This window comes from Ranitomeya imitator, unplaced genomic scaffold (assembly GCF_032444005.1).
Source record: "Ranitomeya imitator isolate aRanImi1 unplaced genomic scaffold, aRanImi1.pri SCAFFOLD_170, whole genome shotgun sequence".
Taxonomy (NCBI): Eukaryota; Metazoa; Chordata; class Amphibia; order Anura; family Dendrobatidae; genus Ranitomeya; species Ranitomeya imitator.
In genome coordinates this window covers 128,279-146,330 of record NW_027194006.1, presented here as the reverse complement: position 1 = coordinate 146,330, position 18,052 = coordinate 128,279, and the positions used below count along the sequence as shown (strand labels likewise).

The 18,052-nt window shown below is 45.8% G+C and overlaps 1 pseudogene; it reads right to left on the bottom strand.

The window, feature by feature from the left end:
• Positions 1-3,930: 3,930 nt before the first annotated feature.
• Positions 3,931-17,481, bottom strand: LOC138654529 (zinc finger protein 585A-like; annotated as a pseudogene).
• Between the last annotated feature and the right edge of the window lie 571 nt (positions 17,482-18,052).

Genomic DNA, 18,052 nt, shown 5'->3' with positions numbered 1-18,052 from the left:
TCGTTTGGACCTTCCAGCTTCCTTTGCCATCCATAATGTGTTCCATAGGTCGTTGTTGCGGAGATACGTGGTGCCTATGGTTCCCTCCGTTGATCCTCCTGCCCCGGTGTTGGTCGAGGGGGAGTTGGAGTATGTGGTGGAGAAGATTTTGGATTCTCGTTTTTCGAGACGGAAACTCCAGTACCTGGTCAAGTGGAAGGGTTATGTTCAGGAAGATAATTCCTGGGTTTTTGCCTCTGATGTTCATGCTGCCGATCTTGTTCGTGCCTTTCATTTGCCTCATCCTCATCGGCCTGGGGGCTCTGGTGAGGGTTCGGTGACCCCTCTTCAAGGGGGGTAGTGTTGTGGGGTAGTGTTGTGAATTCTGTTATCGAACTCCCTCCTGTGGTCACCACAGGGAGAAAGCAGCGCACACATGGGGCGCGTCTGCGCAGAGAGCCTTGCTGCTCATCCAGGCCATAAGAGGCAGACATGCTAAATACATGGTGAGGCACTGTGTATACCAGCCTCAAGATATCACTATGGCAACGTCTAAAGCCCCCAGCGGCACAGAGGGGTAATAGCAGACATCAGGATAAAGTAGACACGTGTTTCTCTATCTGGTGTATGACTAATATTGTTACTATTTCCATCTGAACACTGATATCTTTAACTGATTTTTTCACCTATATACCTGTATAATTGTCTGTTATGTAATATGTGCAATAAAATGTGTATTATTTTTTCAATATAAAACCCCTTTTTCCTTGATTTGGATCTTTTAATGTCATCTTATAGCACCGTCTGATGATTCCTTAGGGATTATCTTTACCTCAGATCCTTCCTTTTTTCTTTTTGGTATTACGCTCACACACGTGCCCTGCATGGCTCTCGTCCTCAACCTGGTGGTAGAGCGTTTTCTCAGCCACTATCCTGGCCTGAGTGAGCTGCTACAGAAAATATGTAAGTTGTGTGCTCATTTCCACCGTTCGCACCCCTCTAGTCATCGGCTTGCATCGATACAGAGGTCTTTGTCCATGTCAGTTAATAGGGTGATAGGGGGAATGTGCTGATACGGTGGAATTTCACTCTGCACATGTTGCAGCTACAGTGGAAGAAGCAACGAGCCCTGGCGCAGTTTGTCATGTCGTATAGCCTGGGCCAATGCAGTAGGGACGTGGAGCACATTAAGTTTACAGAGTGGGCACAGATTAAGGACCTCTGCACAGATTCAAAATGGCTAATAAGATGGTTAAATATGACGACGACATCATCAGCATTACTATTCCGGTCATCATATATGCTGGAGCAGACTTTGAGTAGCCTGCGGGATGAGATGGTGGTCCCAGAAAAAGACGAGGAAGCGGAGGGGATAACAATGTTTCTAAGTTCAAGACTGTCGTCACACAAGCAGGTGACCATAGAGGGTGTATTACTGCAATCGCGGGAGGACTGGTCATAATAGACAAACTTATCGAAGGTGCAAGATCTGAGGAACAAATGGAGGTGAAGGGGTGATTGGCTAACGAGCAGATCTAATTTGATGCAGGTGTTAGTTTTGGGAACGAAAATTTACAGGGCAATTCCATAATGTTTCCCTCAATTGAGTGACTCCATAATTTTTCTCCTATGCTTGGTTAAAAAAAGTAACCATTACTGACTACCACATTTTTTGTTCTTGATTTCTTTTAGTGTTTCTTAAAGCCATAAAGTTGCCATTTGAAATAACTTTAGTTTTGTGCCGCAGCTGTGACCTGCTTTTTTTCTCTAAAATTAAACTGAATGAAAATCCTCCAAGGCTGGTGATTCCATAATTTTTTCCAGGGGTTGTAACATGCTGGACATCTTGGAGAGCAACATAATTAATGAGGTAAAAAACAGTATTTAAAAAGTGCTGAGTGCTTGAGATGCAAAGATACAAGGTGATGCTGGAAGAAGTCCCAAACCTGGGGTGAAATTGGAAAGTGACAGATTTTAATTTGAATCATAAGTCCGCAGACAGGCCAGGGAAATAGTGCTTACAAGAATTACATTTTTCAGTGGTGTTTAAAAGTTGAGGGTTACCGGTGAATATAATTACCCAACGTTGGACTTAGGCTCCGGTGTGTTGACATGTAGCACCACTAAGTCTTCCACACAGTCCAGTACCAGTAGCTAAGAGGCTGGGGCCTCTGAGTCCTCGACCAGGTCTTCCTTCCTACAAGAGTACCAGGGGATGCATGACCCCAAAGCTGGCCACTCCGAGGAACTGTTTACGTTTCCTTTTAATTATTCTCACCCTGCACCATTAAAGAGGGTCATGAGGCAGTTGACTGCAATGATACACAAACATTTGAGCACCCACAGCCAGAAGAAAGTCAATTGGGGAACGTTAATTCATGTCTAAAGAGGTGAAGGATAATGATGACGCACAGTTACCATCAAGTCAGTATAAATCCGCAACTCAGAAGGAGGATCAGATTGATGAATTAGAAGACGACGTGGTGGATGATGAGGCCACAGTACAGCAGTGCAGAGGATGGATCTGTTGCTCGAAAACAGGCAAGAGATAGGGGTTTGACCACAGAGAGAACGTGGTCGACTGTTCCAGAGTCCCTCAACTCGGCTAGAGAACAGGCCAAGGGTGCGTTGTTCACCAGTATGGCACTTTTTTTTCTGAAATTCCATTAAACAAAACAACTGTAATTTCCAGCATCTGCCATACCAAGCAGACAAGGAGGCAATAGCACTGCCAACCTGAGCACCTACAGCATGCAGAATCACATGGCAGCCAAGCACCCCAGTAGGTGGGAAGAATGCCTGAGTACAAAATCTGTGTCAGAGGGTGTAACACTTCCCTTACGGCCTTCCCAATCTGCTGTCGAAGCAGGCACTGATGCCTCCTGCACACACAACCTGTGGTTGCACATACACAAAGTGAGCAACCATGTCCAGATCACTGTCCCAGCTCAGCAGTCAGTTGACCCTGCGCCAGACGTTTAACAGGAAGCAGAAATATCCACCCACCCACATTGCCAGATTGCTAGCTCTGGAAATGTTGCTGTTATGACTTGTGGGAACGGAGTCCTTCCGTGACCTTTTGGCAGAGGCAGCCACACTGCAATCGCTTCCAGCCGCCACTATTTTACCCGAAGGGCGGTCCCCGCATTACAGAAGAACATATTACACAATATCAGCCGTTCTCTGGCCAACGCAGTTACAGGGAAGGTCCACCTAATCATAGACACATAAACAAGGCATTTCCTTGATGGCACACTGGGTGAACCTGGTGGAGTCTGGGACAGGGATTTTGACAGTAGCCTCCAGTACTCAGGGACTTACATCAGACCCACAAATCGTATCGCAGCATTTGACACACTGCACGATTTCCTGATTGGGGCGATTCCCTCCTCTTCACCGCTATGTAAAAGGACGATCGCAGCTATGAGTTCCAGACTGGAACACATCTACGGCCTCAGGCGGAAGCACTAACTCCCTGCACATACGTGGTTAGCATCTATGTGTTCCAACCTGGAATGCAGACAATTCCAGTTTCCGAGAAACTCTGCACATCGATACGTGGGTGCGACACCGTCGCATTGCTAAAGGACCCGATGCCGCATATGTTTGGGAGAGACAGGCAATCCCAGCAATGACTCAGCAGGTATCTCTATTTTTAATTGATACTAATATGCAACCAGGATTTAGGGAAATAGTCTAATGGACAATAATAATCAGTGAGTATCCTCGGCAATGCTAGGTACTCGTCCGAGCATCGCAGTGCTCTTGATACTTCGCGAGCGCTGAGCATTTCCGAGGTTATTCGGCGGGAGCTCGGATCCCTGCCCAGCATGTTTGGCGCTCTTTAGAGCGCCAATCAACATGCAGAGATTGTCTGCCAAGCTTTGTCATGATGCAGCCATGTTGGTTGTGGCATTACTGTGATTGGCTGGCTGCAGAGCATCATCAGCTCTATATCAGCTCTATATCAGACCTGGTGCCGCCCTGCTCGTCGGACTCCGCTCCGGAATCATGAGTGTAGGAAGAGTTGCTGCAGCGATAGAGACAGAATAGGTGGGGTATCAGTTAATGTGGGTATACCATTGTTGAATCCACAAATCCAGCTAAACCAACAGTCCTTCAAAGGACTAATTACGGGGTATATAGATATCAGTGATAGGTAGGCAGTTTGTGTATGTGGCATACTTTATTGCCTACAGCAAGACGGTCCATTCCATTACTGTCTGCTGCTGCTGCTGTCTATTACAGATATTGACCGTATATAAATAGCCCAATGTATCAGTGGCCAGGAATAATTTGTTTTTGCATCTTAATACTGATTATTTTATTTAAAAGCAATCCAGAGCACACTTTTTTTCTGCATTTGCTTGTTGACACTGGAGAACACTGCCAGACCTTTTCCATAGTACAGTGTTAAAATGGGCAGCACGGTGGCTCAGTGGTTAGTACTAGGGTTGAGCGAAACGGATCGGCCAATTTCATAAGTCGCCAACTTTCGGCAAAGTCGCGTTTCATGAAACTCGACCCGATCCCAGTGTGGGATCGGCCATGAGGTCGGCGATCTTCGCGTCAAGTCGCGTTTCAAGTCGCGTTTCAAGTCGCGTTTCATGACGCGTTTAGCGCCATTTCTCAGCCAATGAAGGTGGACGCAGAGTGTGGGCAGCGTGATGATTTGGATTCCTGGACCACGGTGTGAATTACTGGTATGATGGACTCCTCGCCAGAGACGGACTACACCTCAACAAACCTGGGAAACACACATTCGCCAGAAGACTCGCTACACTCATCAGGAGGGCGTTAAACTAGAAGAAGAGGGGACGGGAAGAAAAACATTAGACTCGAACAAAGACGACCCAGGAAAACATACTCAGAAGGGAGGTAAGAACATTTCTAAAACAATCCACAGTGAGGAGATTGGAACAAAACAAAATCCTCTAAACTGCATGCTCGCAAACGCCAGAAGCCTGACAAACAAGATGGAAGAACTAGAAGCAGAAATATCTACAGGTAACTTTGACATAGTGGGAATAACCGAGACATGGTTAGATGAAAGCTATGACTGGGCAGTTAACTTACAGGGTTACAGTCTGTTTAGAAAGGATCGTAAAAATCGGAGAGGAGGAGGGGTTTGTCTCTATGTAAAGTCTTGTCTAAAGTCCACTTTAAGGGAGGATATTAGCGAAGGGAATGAGGATGTCGAGTCCATATGGGTTGAAATTCATGGAGGGAAAAATGGTAACAAAATTCTCATTGGGGTCTGTTACAAACCCCCAAATATAACAGAAAGCATGGAAAGTCTACTTCTAAAGCAGATAGATGAAGCTGCAACCCATAATGAGGTCCTGGTTATGGGGGACTTTAACTACCCGGATATTAACTGGGAAACAGAAACCTGTGAAACCCATAAAGGCAACAGGTTTCTGCTAATAACCAAGAAAAATTATCTTTCACAATTGGTGCAGAATCCAACCAGAGGAGCAGCACTTTTAGACCTAATACTATCTAATAGACCTGACAGAATAACAAATCTGCAGGTGGTTGGGCATTTAGGAAATAGCGACCACAATATTGTGCAGTTTCACCTGTCTTTCACTAGGGGGACTTGTCAGGGAGTCACAAAAACATTGAACTTTAGGAAGGCAAAGTTTGAACAGCTTAGAGATGCCCTTAATCTGGTAGACTGGGACAATATCCTCAGAAATGAGAATACAGATAATAAATGGGAAATGTTTAAGAACATCCTAAATAGGCAGTGTAAGCGGTTTATACCTTGTGGGAATAAAAGGACTAGAAATAGGAAAAACCCAATGTGGCTAAACAAAGAAGTAAGACAGGCAATTAACAGTAAAAAGAAAGCATTTGCACTACTAAAGCAGGATGGCACCATTGAAGCTCTAAAAAACTATAGGGAGAAAAATACTTTATCTAAAAAACTAATTAAAGCTGCCAAAAAGGAAACAGAGAAGCACATTGCTAAGGAGAGTAAAACTAATCCCAAACTGTTCTTCAACTATATCAATAGTAAAAGAATAAAAACTGAAAATGTAGGCCCCTTAAAAAATAGTGAGGAAAGAATGGTTGTAGATGACGAGGAAAAAGCTAACATATTAAACACCTTCTTCTCCACGGTATTCACGGTGGAAAATGAAATGCTAGGTGAAATCCCAAGAAACAATGAAAACCCTATATTAAGGGTCACCAATCTAACCCAAGAAGAGGTGCGAAACCGGCTAAATAAGATTAAAATAGATAAATCTCCGGGTCCGGATGGCATACACCCACGAGTACTAAGAGAACTAAGTAATGTAATAGATAAACCATTATTTCTTATTTTCAGGGACTCTATAGCGACAGGGTCTGTTCCGCAGGATTGGCGCATAGCAAATGTGGTGCCAATATTCAAAAAGGGCTCTAAAAGTGAACCTGGAAATTATAGGCCAGTAAGTCTAACCTCTATTGTTGGTAAAATATTTGAAGGGTTTCTGAGGGATGTTATTCTGGATTATCTCAATGAGAATAACTGTTTAACTCCATATCAGCATGGGTTTATGAGAAATCGCTCCTGTCAAACCAATCTAATCAGTTTTTATGAAGAGGTAAGCTATAGACTGGACCACGGTGAGTCATTGGACGTGGTATATCTCGATTTTTCCAAAGCGTTTGATACCGTGCCGCACAAGAGGTTGGTACACAAAATGAGAATGCTTGGTCTGGGGGAAAATGTGTGTAAATGGGTTAGTAACTGGCTTAGTGATAGAAAGCAGAGGGTGGTTATAAATGGTATAGTCTCTAACTGGGTCGCTGTGACCAGTGGGGTACCGCAGGGGTCAGTATTGGGACCTGTTCTCTTCAACATATTCATTAATGATCTGGTAGAAGGTTTACACAGTAAAATATCGATATTTGCAGATGATACAAAACTATGTAAAGCAGTTAATACAAGAGAAGATAGTATTCTGCTACAGATGGATCTGGATAAGTTGGAAACTTGGGCTGAAAGGTGGCAGATGAGGTTTAACAATGATAAATGTAAGGTTATACACATGGGAAGAGGGAATCAATATCACCATTACACACTGAACGGGAAACCACTGGGTAAATCTGACAGGGAGAAGGACTTGGGGATCCTAGTTAATGATAAACTTACCTGGAGCAGCCAGTGCCAGGCAGCAGCTGCCAAGGCAAACAGGATCATGGGGTGCATTAAAAGAGGTCTGGATACACATGATGAGAGCATTATACTGCCTCTGTACAAATCCCTAGTTAGACCGCACATGGAGTACTGTGTCCAGTTTTGGGCACCGGTGCTCAGGAAGGATATAATGGAACTAGAGAGAGTACAAAGGAGGGCAACAAAATTAATAAAGGGGATGGGAGAACTACAATACCCAGATAGATTAGCGAAATTAGGATTATTTAGTCTAGAAAAAAGACGACTGAGGGGCGATCTAATAACCATGTATAAGTATATAAGGGGACAATACAAATATCTCGCTGAGGATCTGTTTATACCAAGGAAGGTGACGGGCACAAGGGGGCATTCTTTGCGTCTGGAGGAGAGAAGGTTTTTCCACCAACATAGAAGAGGATTCTTTACTGTTAGGGCAGTGAGAATCTGGAATTGCTTGCCTGAGGAGGTGGTGATGGCGAACTCAGTCGAGGGGTTCAAGAGAGGCCTGGATGTCTTCCTGGAGCAGAACAATATTGTATCATACAATTATTAGGTTCTGTAGAAGGACGTAGATCTGGGTATTTATTATGATGGAATATAGGCTGAACTGGATGGACAAATGTCTTTTTTCAGCCTTACTAACTATGTTACTATGTTACTATGTTACTATGACATAGGTCTCAGTCCCCACCATCTTAGAGAAGGGCATTACAGTGATTGGCTGGCTTGCTTTCTGCGGCGTCACAGGGGCTATAAAGGGGCGTGCACGCCGACTGCCATCTTAATTCTACCGATCTTAGCATAGGGAGTAGTGTTGAGCATTCCGATGCCGCAAGTATCGGGTATCGGCCGATATTTGCGGTATCGGAATTCCGATACCGATTTTCGATATTTACCGCATATCGGATACCTGAATCGGAAGTTCCCAGAATTGAAACTGCACGCATGCAGCCAATGAGGAATGATTGGAAGTGTGGGCACATCCTGTTTAGCATGGTGGGCATGTAACTACTGGCAAGGCTGTGATTGGCTGCTGAAATGATGTCATGATGCACTATGAAAAAAACGCTGCCGCCATTTTGCGCTCACTCTGCTGTGAATTCAGTTAGGGACAGGACACTGTGTTCTGACTGAGGGCCAGTTGAGATAGCGGATTGCTTCATTGCGCTTTTCCCAGGCTAATTTAGCAACCGCTGTGTGTTCACCTTGCTTTTGCCTTGAAGCGCTGTTTTAACAGCGTTCTGCAAGGTCTGTGTGTGTGTGTGTGTGCAGCTCACTCTGTAGTCTGTGTGCAGCCGCAGCCGGTTGTATTCAGCTCAGGGTGCGTCACTGCCTCATACCGTAAAATAAATTGTCCTTTTTTGCTAATAGTGTAGCCTGCTGCACATTTTTTCAAAAATTTCCTATTAGTGGGTTTCCACCCATATCCAGCAAAATTGTGGAAAAACACTACATAGGATAACAGAGGAGGTTTTTTGGGCCTTGCAGCGCCGTTTACGGCTGTCTGCACGGTCTCCGTGTGAGTGAAACTCGCTCTGTAGTCCGATCTGCCCCCCCCCCCAAAAAAAAAAAAAAAAGTAAAGTTCACCAACCACACCCCTTAACAGTTGTGTAGGCCACATTAACTTATAATAAAGTCTAGTCCACACTTTAGAAAATTAGTGTTTCTTATACCTGTTAGGAGGAGCTGTTCAGGAATAAGCACACTAAGGCCTTAGTGCTTTTCTGCTTATCTTTATCTGTCAACCAAGATGAAGAGGGCAGGGAGTAAGGCACGTGGGCGTGGAGCAGGGAGAGGACGTGGTGATTCTGTGCCTGCTTTGGGCACCGGTGACTCATCATCTCCCAGTTTCAGCAGGGAACAGTCCTTCATGCGCAGCTTTGTAGGAGAGCGCCGTACACCGCTGCTGCGTGAAGATCAAATTGAAGCCGTTGTCGGATGGATGGCAGCTAACGCATCGACTTCAATTAGTGCCACATCCTCTCAGGCACAGAGCACTGGAGAGCAGCCATCTGTCTCCTCACCACCGGCCAAATTGCCCAGGCAGTTAGAGAGCCCAGGCAGTTAGAGAGCCCAGGACAGGAGCCGTCTCTACTTCTGTTCTCTGAATCTCTTGGCTTGGAAACAACAGGCCAGCCAAGCAGCATTGGAGAAATGGAAGAACAGGCAGTGTGCAGTGATGCCCAACAGCTTTGTCTCTCTGACTCTGAAGAGGCGGGTGGGCCAGTGCCTCCGGTCACCACAGCGCAGTACGCATCTGATGATGAAACTGCTTTCTGGTGCGTACTGTGCTGCCGAGACTACCCAGGAGGAGTAGTTGGTGGCAGAGGGTAGTGTAGATGATGAGGTCCTTGACCCATCGTGGCGTGAGGTACAGGAAGGTGGTCGGAGCAGCTCTGAGGAAGAGATTCCCCGAATGGGCCAAAGAGGGAGAGGGAGGGGGAAGACTGCGGAGCCTGTAGCCTCCACTTTGGCAACCGTTAGGAGCTTGTCTCTTCCAAAAGCCAAAAAGGGCGCTCCTAAGACTTGCAGTGCCTGGTCTTTTTTTGACACAGTTGCAGATGACATTTGCTTTGTCAAATGCAAGCTGTGTAATCAGAAAGTCAAAAGAGGGAAAAGTGTCAGCAACCTCAATACCACAAATATGTGGAAACATGTGCGGACCAGGCACACAGTGGAGTTACAAAAACACACTGAATACCTAGGCCAACCAACAGCGGCAGCTACTACCTCTTCAGCTCGTGTTGCCTCTTCCTCCAGCTCACACACAGCTGGTTCGGCTTCCTCCCAAGATCGCCATGGAAGAACCTCTGGCACTGTTGTCCAGAGACCCACTGTAATTCCACCCACATCACCACATTTCCAGTCATCCTCACACTCCCAGCCCAGTCTACAGCCATCGGTAGTACAGGCATGGGAGAAAAGTCGGCCATTCTCGGCAAACCACCCCCGAGCACAGGCTCTGAATGCAGGCATTGCCAAACTTCTGTCACTGGAAATGCTCTCATTCAGGCTGGTGGAGACTGACAGCTTCCGTGACTTGATGGCATTGGCAGTCCCTTAGTACAAGGTGCCCAGCCGCTTTTATTTCAGCAGGCAAGCCGTACCTGCCCTGCACAAGCATGTGGAGGGACACATAAATCACGCGCTACTGAATGCCGTCAGTAGCAAGGTCCACCTCACCACCACCGATGCGTGGACCAGTCAACATGGACAGGGGCGATACCTTTCCCTCACTACCCATTGGGTTAAAGTTAAGCCGGGTACAGATCGTGCGAGTGGCGCAGGACACGTCCTGCCCACTCCAAGGATTGCAGGAATCCAGTCTGTACGCACTGACTCCTCCTCATACACAAGTTCCTCAGAATCGCGCTCCGGGACGCGCTCCGGGACGCGCTCCGGGACGCGCTCCGGGACGCGCTCCGGGACGCGCTCCGGGACTGAGTCCTGAACATGGTCAGTCGTCCTGTTGGTGAGGACATGGAAGTCTTGCCTATTAACAGTCTGGCATGTATTATGAATATTTTTGGTGACAATTCTAGACCCACGCTACAAGGAGAACTTTCAATCTCTTCTTCCAGAGGCAGACAGGTCTACTAAAATGGTGCAGTACCAGAGGGCCCTTGTTGCGGAATTATTAAAAAAAATTACCATCTGAGAACACTGGCGGCAGACGTCACAGTTCGTTGGACAACCAAGGAGTACAGGCGAGAGAAACAACTCCAATTCAGCAGAGGAAGGGGAACACTGGCTAAGTTCTGGGAGAGTTTTCTCAGACGCTCCTGTCACCCTGACAGAGGGGCGGGGTACTGTCACAAGGAGTTGAATGTTTGGAAACATGCTGAGGGAGTACCTTGCTGACCGTACCAACGTCCTCCTGAATTCCTCTGTGCCTTTCAATTATTGGGCATCCAAGCTGGACACGTGACATGAATTGGCTCTCTACGCCTTGGAGGTGCTGGCCTGCCCTGCTCTGCTAGCATTTTGTCAGAGTGGGTTTTTTTTAGTGCCAAGGGTAAAATTATAACTGCTAAGCGAATCGGCCTGTCAACTGAAAATGTTGACACTCTGACTGGATTGGGCCAGACTTCAGTACACCACCGAATGATCACAGCGAAACATAACCTCCAATACAGTGTCTTTTTTTGGGAGGTGTATTCCTATGCACCTCTTCACACCCATGTATTGGTATACGCTGCCTGATTATGGCTATTTGGTGTTATCCTCCTCCTCCTCATCATCATCATCCACCACCACTAGAACACTAGGGTGAACGTGTTCTGTAATTCTACAGCCACTCTAGATTTTTGCAAGGGTGTTTATGATGGCCGAAAATATTTTATTTAAAGAAAAAAATGTGTACACCCAGGGGGAAAAATTTGTCGTGTATGGGCATTCCATGTATAGGAGACCAGCTCCTTTAAATTGGGAAAAGATTCATAGGAGGACATCCTCCACGACTCCAGTCTCCACCACTAGAACACCAGGGTGAACGTATTCCGTGATGCAACAGCCACTCTAGTTTTTGGCAAGGGTGTTTAAGATGCCCGCCCACCTCTACGTCTCTTCCAAGGCTTATTGGAGTGCGTGTGAATTTGGAGAAGGGCAGGCATTGCATTTAATTCATAAGCAAATAGTATGGGAGTACCAAATGAATAATGTGAACTTGGTTTTCCTGTGGCCATCCAGTAAGTGGGCTCAAAGGCTTATTGGGGTGCGTGTAACTTTGGTGCAGGTCAGGCCTTGCATTCAATGTGTAAGTAAACAGTGTGGGAGTAATCAATGCATAAGTAAACAGTATGGGAGTACCAAATGAATAATGTGAACTTGCTTTTCAAGTGGCCACCCACTACGTCATTTCAAAGGCTTATTGTGGTGCCTGTAACTTTGGGGCAGGGCAGGCCTTGCATTCAATGCATAGGCAAACACTATGGGAGACCGACTTTCTTATAATGGGAACATTTTTTCAGGAGGCCCTCCTGTACATCTCATGAAAGATCCAAAACACAACAGTAAGTCCACCTCTGAGCGGCTTAAGAAAAACAAAATTATGACTTTGGAGTCGCCTAGTCAAAGTCTTGACCTTATTCTGATTGAGATGCTGTGGCATCTATGGTGAGGAACATCACGACATTGGGTCACCATGGCAACGATCAGGACCCCACAAAGATGTTGCAGGGTCTCCAATCCAAAGGCAAAGAGGCGGTCTGCTGTGAGCTCGATCACATCACTCAGGGGGTTAAAGTACCGCGGGAGCGGTGTGGGACCATGCCTGGCACTGAGTGTCAGGTGTCAGCAGTCAGAATCAGCTGAATCCCATCGATGATCGCGTTTGCACAGCCGTGTGACAGCAAAGTCATCGGGATGTCAATATGACCCAGATTACAGGGACATATGGATACGTCCAAGGTGGGAAAGGGGTTAACAAAGCCAAACATGAGGAATGACAAGGGATTGCCTTAATAGTGGACAACCACTTTAAGAAAATGCAATTACTGGTTAAAACATTTCCAACATTCTGAACATGGAAAAGGCTTCTCCCCTGTGTGACTGCTCTGATGTTTGTTAAGTTAATATCTGTGTAAAATATTTTCCAGAATAATCACATGAAATAGGCTTCTCCCGTCTGTGAATACTTTTGTGACTATCAAAATCTGATACCTGTTTAAAACATTTCCCATATTCTGAACATGAAAAAGGCTTCTCCCCTGTGTGGTTCTCTGGTGCATAACAAAATCTGATTTATGCTTAAAACTTTTCCCTCATTTTGAACAGCAAAAGGGTTTCTTCACTGTGTGAGTTCTCTGGTGCTTAACAAAGTTTGGCTTCTGTGTAAAACATTTCCCACATGCTGAACAGGAAAAAGGCCTCTCCCCTGTGTGAGTTCTCTGGTGCACAACAAGTTTACGTTTGTGGTTAAACATTTCCCACATTCTGAACATGAAAAAGGCTTTTCCCCTGTGTGAGTTCTCTGGTGACAAGGAAGATGTGATTTATTCACAAAACATTTCCCACATTCTGAACACGAAAAAGGCTTCTCCCCTGTGTGAGTTCTCTGGTGCGCAACAAGAATAAATTTCTGGTTAAAATATTTCCCATATTCTGTACAGGAAAAATACTTCACCCCTGTGTGTGACTTCTCTGGTGCTTAAACAAATTTGTTTTCTGGTTAAAACACTTCTCACATTCTGAACAGGAAAAAGGCTTCTCCCCTATGTGGGTTCTCTGGTGTGTAACTAGTTTAGATTTGTGGTTAAAACATTTCCCACATTCTGAACAGGAAAAAGGCTTCTCCCTTGTGTGGTTTCTCTGGTGCACAACCAAATCTGATTTTCGGTTAAAACATTTCCCACATTCTGAACAGAAAAAAGGCTTCTCCCCTGTGTGCGTTCTATGGTGCACAACAAAATCTGATTTGTCGTTAAAACATTTCCCACATTATGAACATGAATAAGACTCCTCCCCTGTGTGGATTCTCCGGTGCTTAACCAAATCTGATTTTCGGTTAAAACATTTCCCACATTCTGAACAGCAAAAAGGCTTCTCCCTTGTGAGCTCTATGGTGCACAACCAAATTTCATTTCTCGTTAAAACATTTCCCACATTCTGAACATGAATAAGGCTTCTCCCCTGTGTGAATTCTCTGGTGCTTAAGCAAATATGATTTCTGGTTAAAACATTTCCCACATTTTGAACAGGAAAAAGCGTTCTCACCTGTGTGGGTTCTTTGGTGTATAACAAGCTTGTGTTTCTGGTTAAAACACTTCCCACATTCTGAACAGGAAAAAGGCTCCTCCCCTATGTGGGTTCTCTGGTGTGTAACTAGTTTATATTTGTGGTTAAAACATTTCCCACATTCTGAACAGCAAAAAGGCTTCTCCCCTGTGTGAGCTCTATGGTGCACAACCAAATTTCATTTCTCGTTAAAACATTTCCCACATTCTGAACATGAATAAGGCTTCTCCCCTGTGTGAATTCTCTGGTGCTTAAGCAAATATGATTTCTGGTTAAAACATTTCCCACATTTTGAACAGGAAAAAGCGTTCTCACCTGTGTGGGTTCTTTGGTGTATAACAAGCTTGTGTTTCTGGTTAAAACACTTCCCACATTCTGAACAGGAAAAAGGCTCCTCCCCTATGTGGGTTCTCTGGTGTGTAACTAGTTTATATTTGTGGTTAAAACATTTCCCACATTCTGAACAGCAAAAAGGCTTCTCCCCTGTGTGAGCTCTATGGTGCACAACCAAATTTCATTTCTCGTTAAAACATTTCCCACATTCTGAACATGAATAAGGCTTCTCCCCTGTGTGAATTCTCTGGTGCTTAAGCAAATATGATTTCTGGTTAAAACATTTCCCACATTCTGAACATGAATAAGGCTTCTCCCCTGTGTGAATTCTCTGGTGCTTAAGCAAATATGATTTCTGGTTAAAACATTTCCCACATTTTGAACAGGAAAAAGGCTTCTCCCCTGTGTGGGTTCTTTGGTGCTTAACCAAAACTGATTTCTCGTTAAAACATTTGCCACATTCTGAACATGAAAACGGCTTCTCCCCTGTGTGGGTTTTGTGGTGCGTAACCAAAGCCGATTTGTTTAAAACATTTCCCACATTCAGAACAGGAAAATGGCTTCTCTCCTGTGTGGGTTCTCTGGTGCTTAACCACAGTTGTGTGGGTTCTTTGGTTTATGGTATTTCCATATACTGAATGTGAAAATGACTTCTTTTCTTTAAGAGCAGATTGTGCTTTAATGCTCATTTTGTGACTATCATTTTCCTTTGTAGTCAGTAATAAATCAGAAGACAGGACCTTTTTCAAAGGATCAGATGACAGAACTTTGCTGTGAAGGGATGATGGTATATCTGAAGTCATGGCATTCAATTCAGTTGCATCCTGTGGGATTTTGAGGTCATCCGATTTAAAAATTGAAGATGTCAGCTGTCCCTCTGATCTCCGGGTACAGTCATGTGCTGGGTAGTCATATGAAGGAATCTCCTCTTTACACTGCTCATCACCCCTCACATATGTCTCTGTAGTATAAATGTTGGTCAGATCTTCACTCTGGTGATCCTGAGGAACATTAGGATCTTCTTGTTTACAGTCCTGTGGAAGAAGAGGACAAGGACATCTCTCTGGTGTTGTCCTCTTACTGGATAGATCTGGCGATGTGAGGGGCTGGAGAACCTCCATTATGGCGTTCTTGTACAAAGCTGTGTGTCCTTCTAAATACTCCCACTCCTCCATGGAGAAATAGATGGCGACATCCTGACACCTTATAGGAACCTCTCCAGTCAGCAGCTCAATCATCTTGCAGATGAGTTCTAGGATCTTCTGGTCATTGATGTCCTCATGTATCAGGGGGTGAGGTGGAGGCCCTGTGATTGGGCTCAGGGGTCTTCCCCATCCATCAGACACAGGGTCCTGACAGCGCTCACTAGAGATCTTTTTCACTACTGTGTAACGAGTAAACCGGAAGAGGATCTCTAGGGTGAGGTATAATATCTTGTCTGCCATCTTGTCTCTGTCCATATCCATCTTAGATGGGTAAACAAGGAAAATTTTCTTACGTAGAAGATCGTCACTGAGAGGATCTGATATTGTAGAGACCTCCACCCACAGAGCCGCACTCCACATAGAGAATAATGGAGCCTCCAGCACCGACATCCACCTGCAGAGCCGCACTCCACATAGAGAATAATGGAGCCTCCAGCACCGACCTCCACCTGCAGAGCCGCACTCCACATAGAGAATATTGGAGCCTCCAGCACCGGCCTCCACCCGCGAACATAACCTCCAATACAGTGTCTTTTTTTGGGAGGTGTATTCCTATGCACCTCTTCACACCCACGTATTGGTATACGCTACCTGATTATGGCTATTTGGTGTTATCCTCCTCCTCATCATCATCATCCACCACCACCACTAGAACACTAGGGTGAACGTGTTCTGTAATTCTACAGCTACTCTAGATTTTTGCAAGGGTGTTTATGATGCCCGAAAATATTTTATTTAAAGAAAAAAATGTGTACCCCCAGGGGGAAAGATTTGTCGTGTATGGGCATTCCATGTATAGGAGACCAGCTCCTTTAAATTGGGAAAAGATTCATAGGAGGACATCCTCCACGACTCCAGTCTCCACCACTAGAACACCAGGGTGAACGTATTCCGTGATGCAACAGCCTGTTAGGACTGGCGGAACGCACCAAGACAGATGATAAAGGTGCGTTCGCAGTCCGGGGTCCACCGTGCAGGTGAGAACCTGCTGCTAGCAATTTGCAGACAATATGGCGGTACACTAAAGTATACACGCGTGGGTTAAACCTCACCCAGCGTGAAGAAAGCAATCCTGTTAATTCACAGGACCGCAGTACCGCACTAGTGCGCGAGCAAGTGGTCAGCGGACTTAACCCCAGAAGGGATTGGAGCCCGATTAGACCCTTGCTGGCGTAACACCGCAACTGGGTGTGTAGAGAACCTTAAGAATTCTATGTGCACAAGAGTGCGAGCGATGCCGCACTAACGGACGCCACTAACCACCCAGACTCGGGTATGGAAAGCGCAAGGCAGGCGCACGGCGCCGTACTGGCAGGCACAGCTACAGGACGCTGTGATGTGTGTTTAGTGCTGTAGGCTAAGTCGGGCGCTAGATAGCAGCCATACACCTTCCGCGAACAGACATTCAATAGGGTAGGGGTTTCCAAGGACGACTTGCACTCACAACATACACACATAAGCAATTGTAAGACAATACTAGCGCATGGTCGTGCGGTCATGCGCAGTTTATATAACAGCAGCACAGGAAGTGGCCACAGCACTTTTGCCCTTCTAGGACCTGCCAAGAGGACCAATGGAATGTGCTGCAGAGCCTGAGCACATGACCCTCGATCTCCAACGGGAGACCTTACGCTGGGCATGCTCAGTACATGCAGACAAGGACTTAGTCCCAGAGAAGTCCGCTCGCTGCTGACCAGCACTGACTTTAATGGCAGAGACTGGAGAAGCAGCACTAACTCTCAGAACAGAGTGAGAATGAGCAAGACGCTGGGACCGACGTCCTTGCTGAGCAGGCTCCACTGCGGCTGGACAAGAATGGGAGACCGCAGCGGAAGTGGCTCGAGATTCCCCCTGTGCAGAAGCGGGAAATCGACCCCTAACACAGCCACTTTAGTTTTTGGCAAGGGTGTTTAAGATGCCCGCCCACCTCTACGTCTCTTCCAAGGCTTATTGGAGTGCGTGTGAATTTGGAGAAGGGCAGGCATTGCATTTAATTCATAAGCAAATAGTATGGGAGTACCAAATGAATAATGTGAACTTGGTTTTCCTGTGGCCATCCAGTAAGTGGGCTCAAAGGCTTATTGGGGTGCGTGTAACTTTGGTGCAGTTCAGGCCTTGCATTCAATGCGTAAGTAAACAGTATGGGAGTAATCAATGCGTAAGTAAACAGTATGGGAGTACCAAATGAATAATGTGAACTTACTTTTCAAGTGGCCACCCACTACGTCATTTCAAAGGCTTATTGTGGTGCCTGTAACTTTGGGGCAGGGCAGGCCTTGCATTCAATGCATAGGCAAACACTATGGGAGACCGACTTTCTTATAATGGGAACATTTTTTCAGGAGGCCCTCCTGTACATCTGATGAAAGATCCAAAACACAACAGTAAGTCCACCTCTGAGCGGCTTAAGAAAAACAAAATTATGACTTTGGAGTCGCCTAGTCAAAGTCTTGACCTTATTCTGATTGAGATGCTGTGGCATCTATGGTGAGGAACATCACGACATTGGGTCACCATGGCAACGATCAGGACCCCACAAAGATGTTGCAGGGTCTCCGATCTAAAGGCAAAGAGGCGGTCTGCTGTGAGCTCGATCACATCACTTAGGGGGTTAAAGTACCGCGGGAG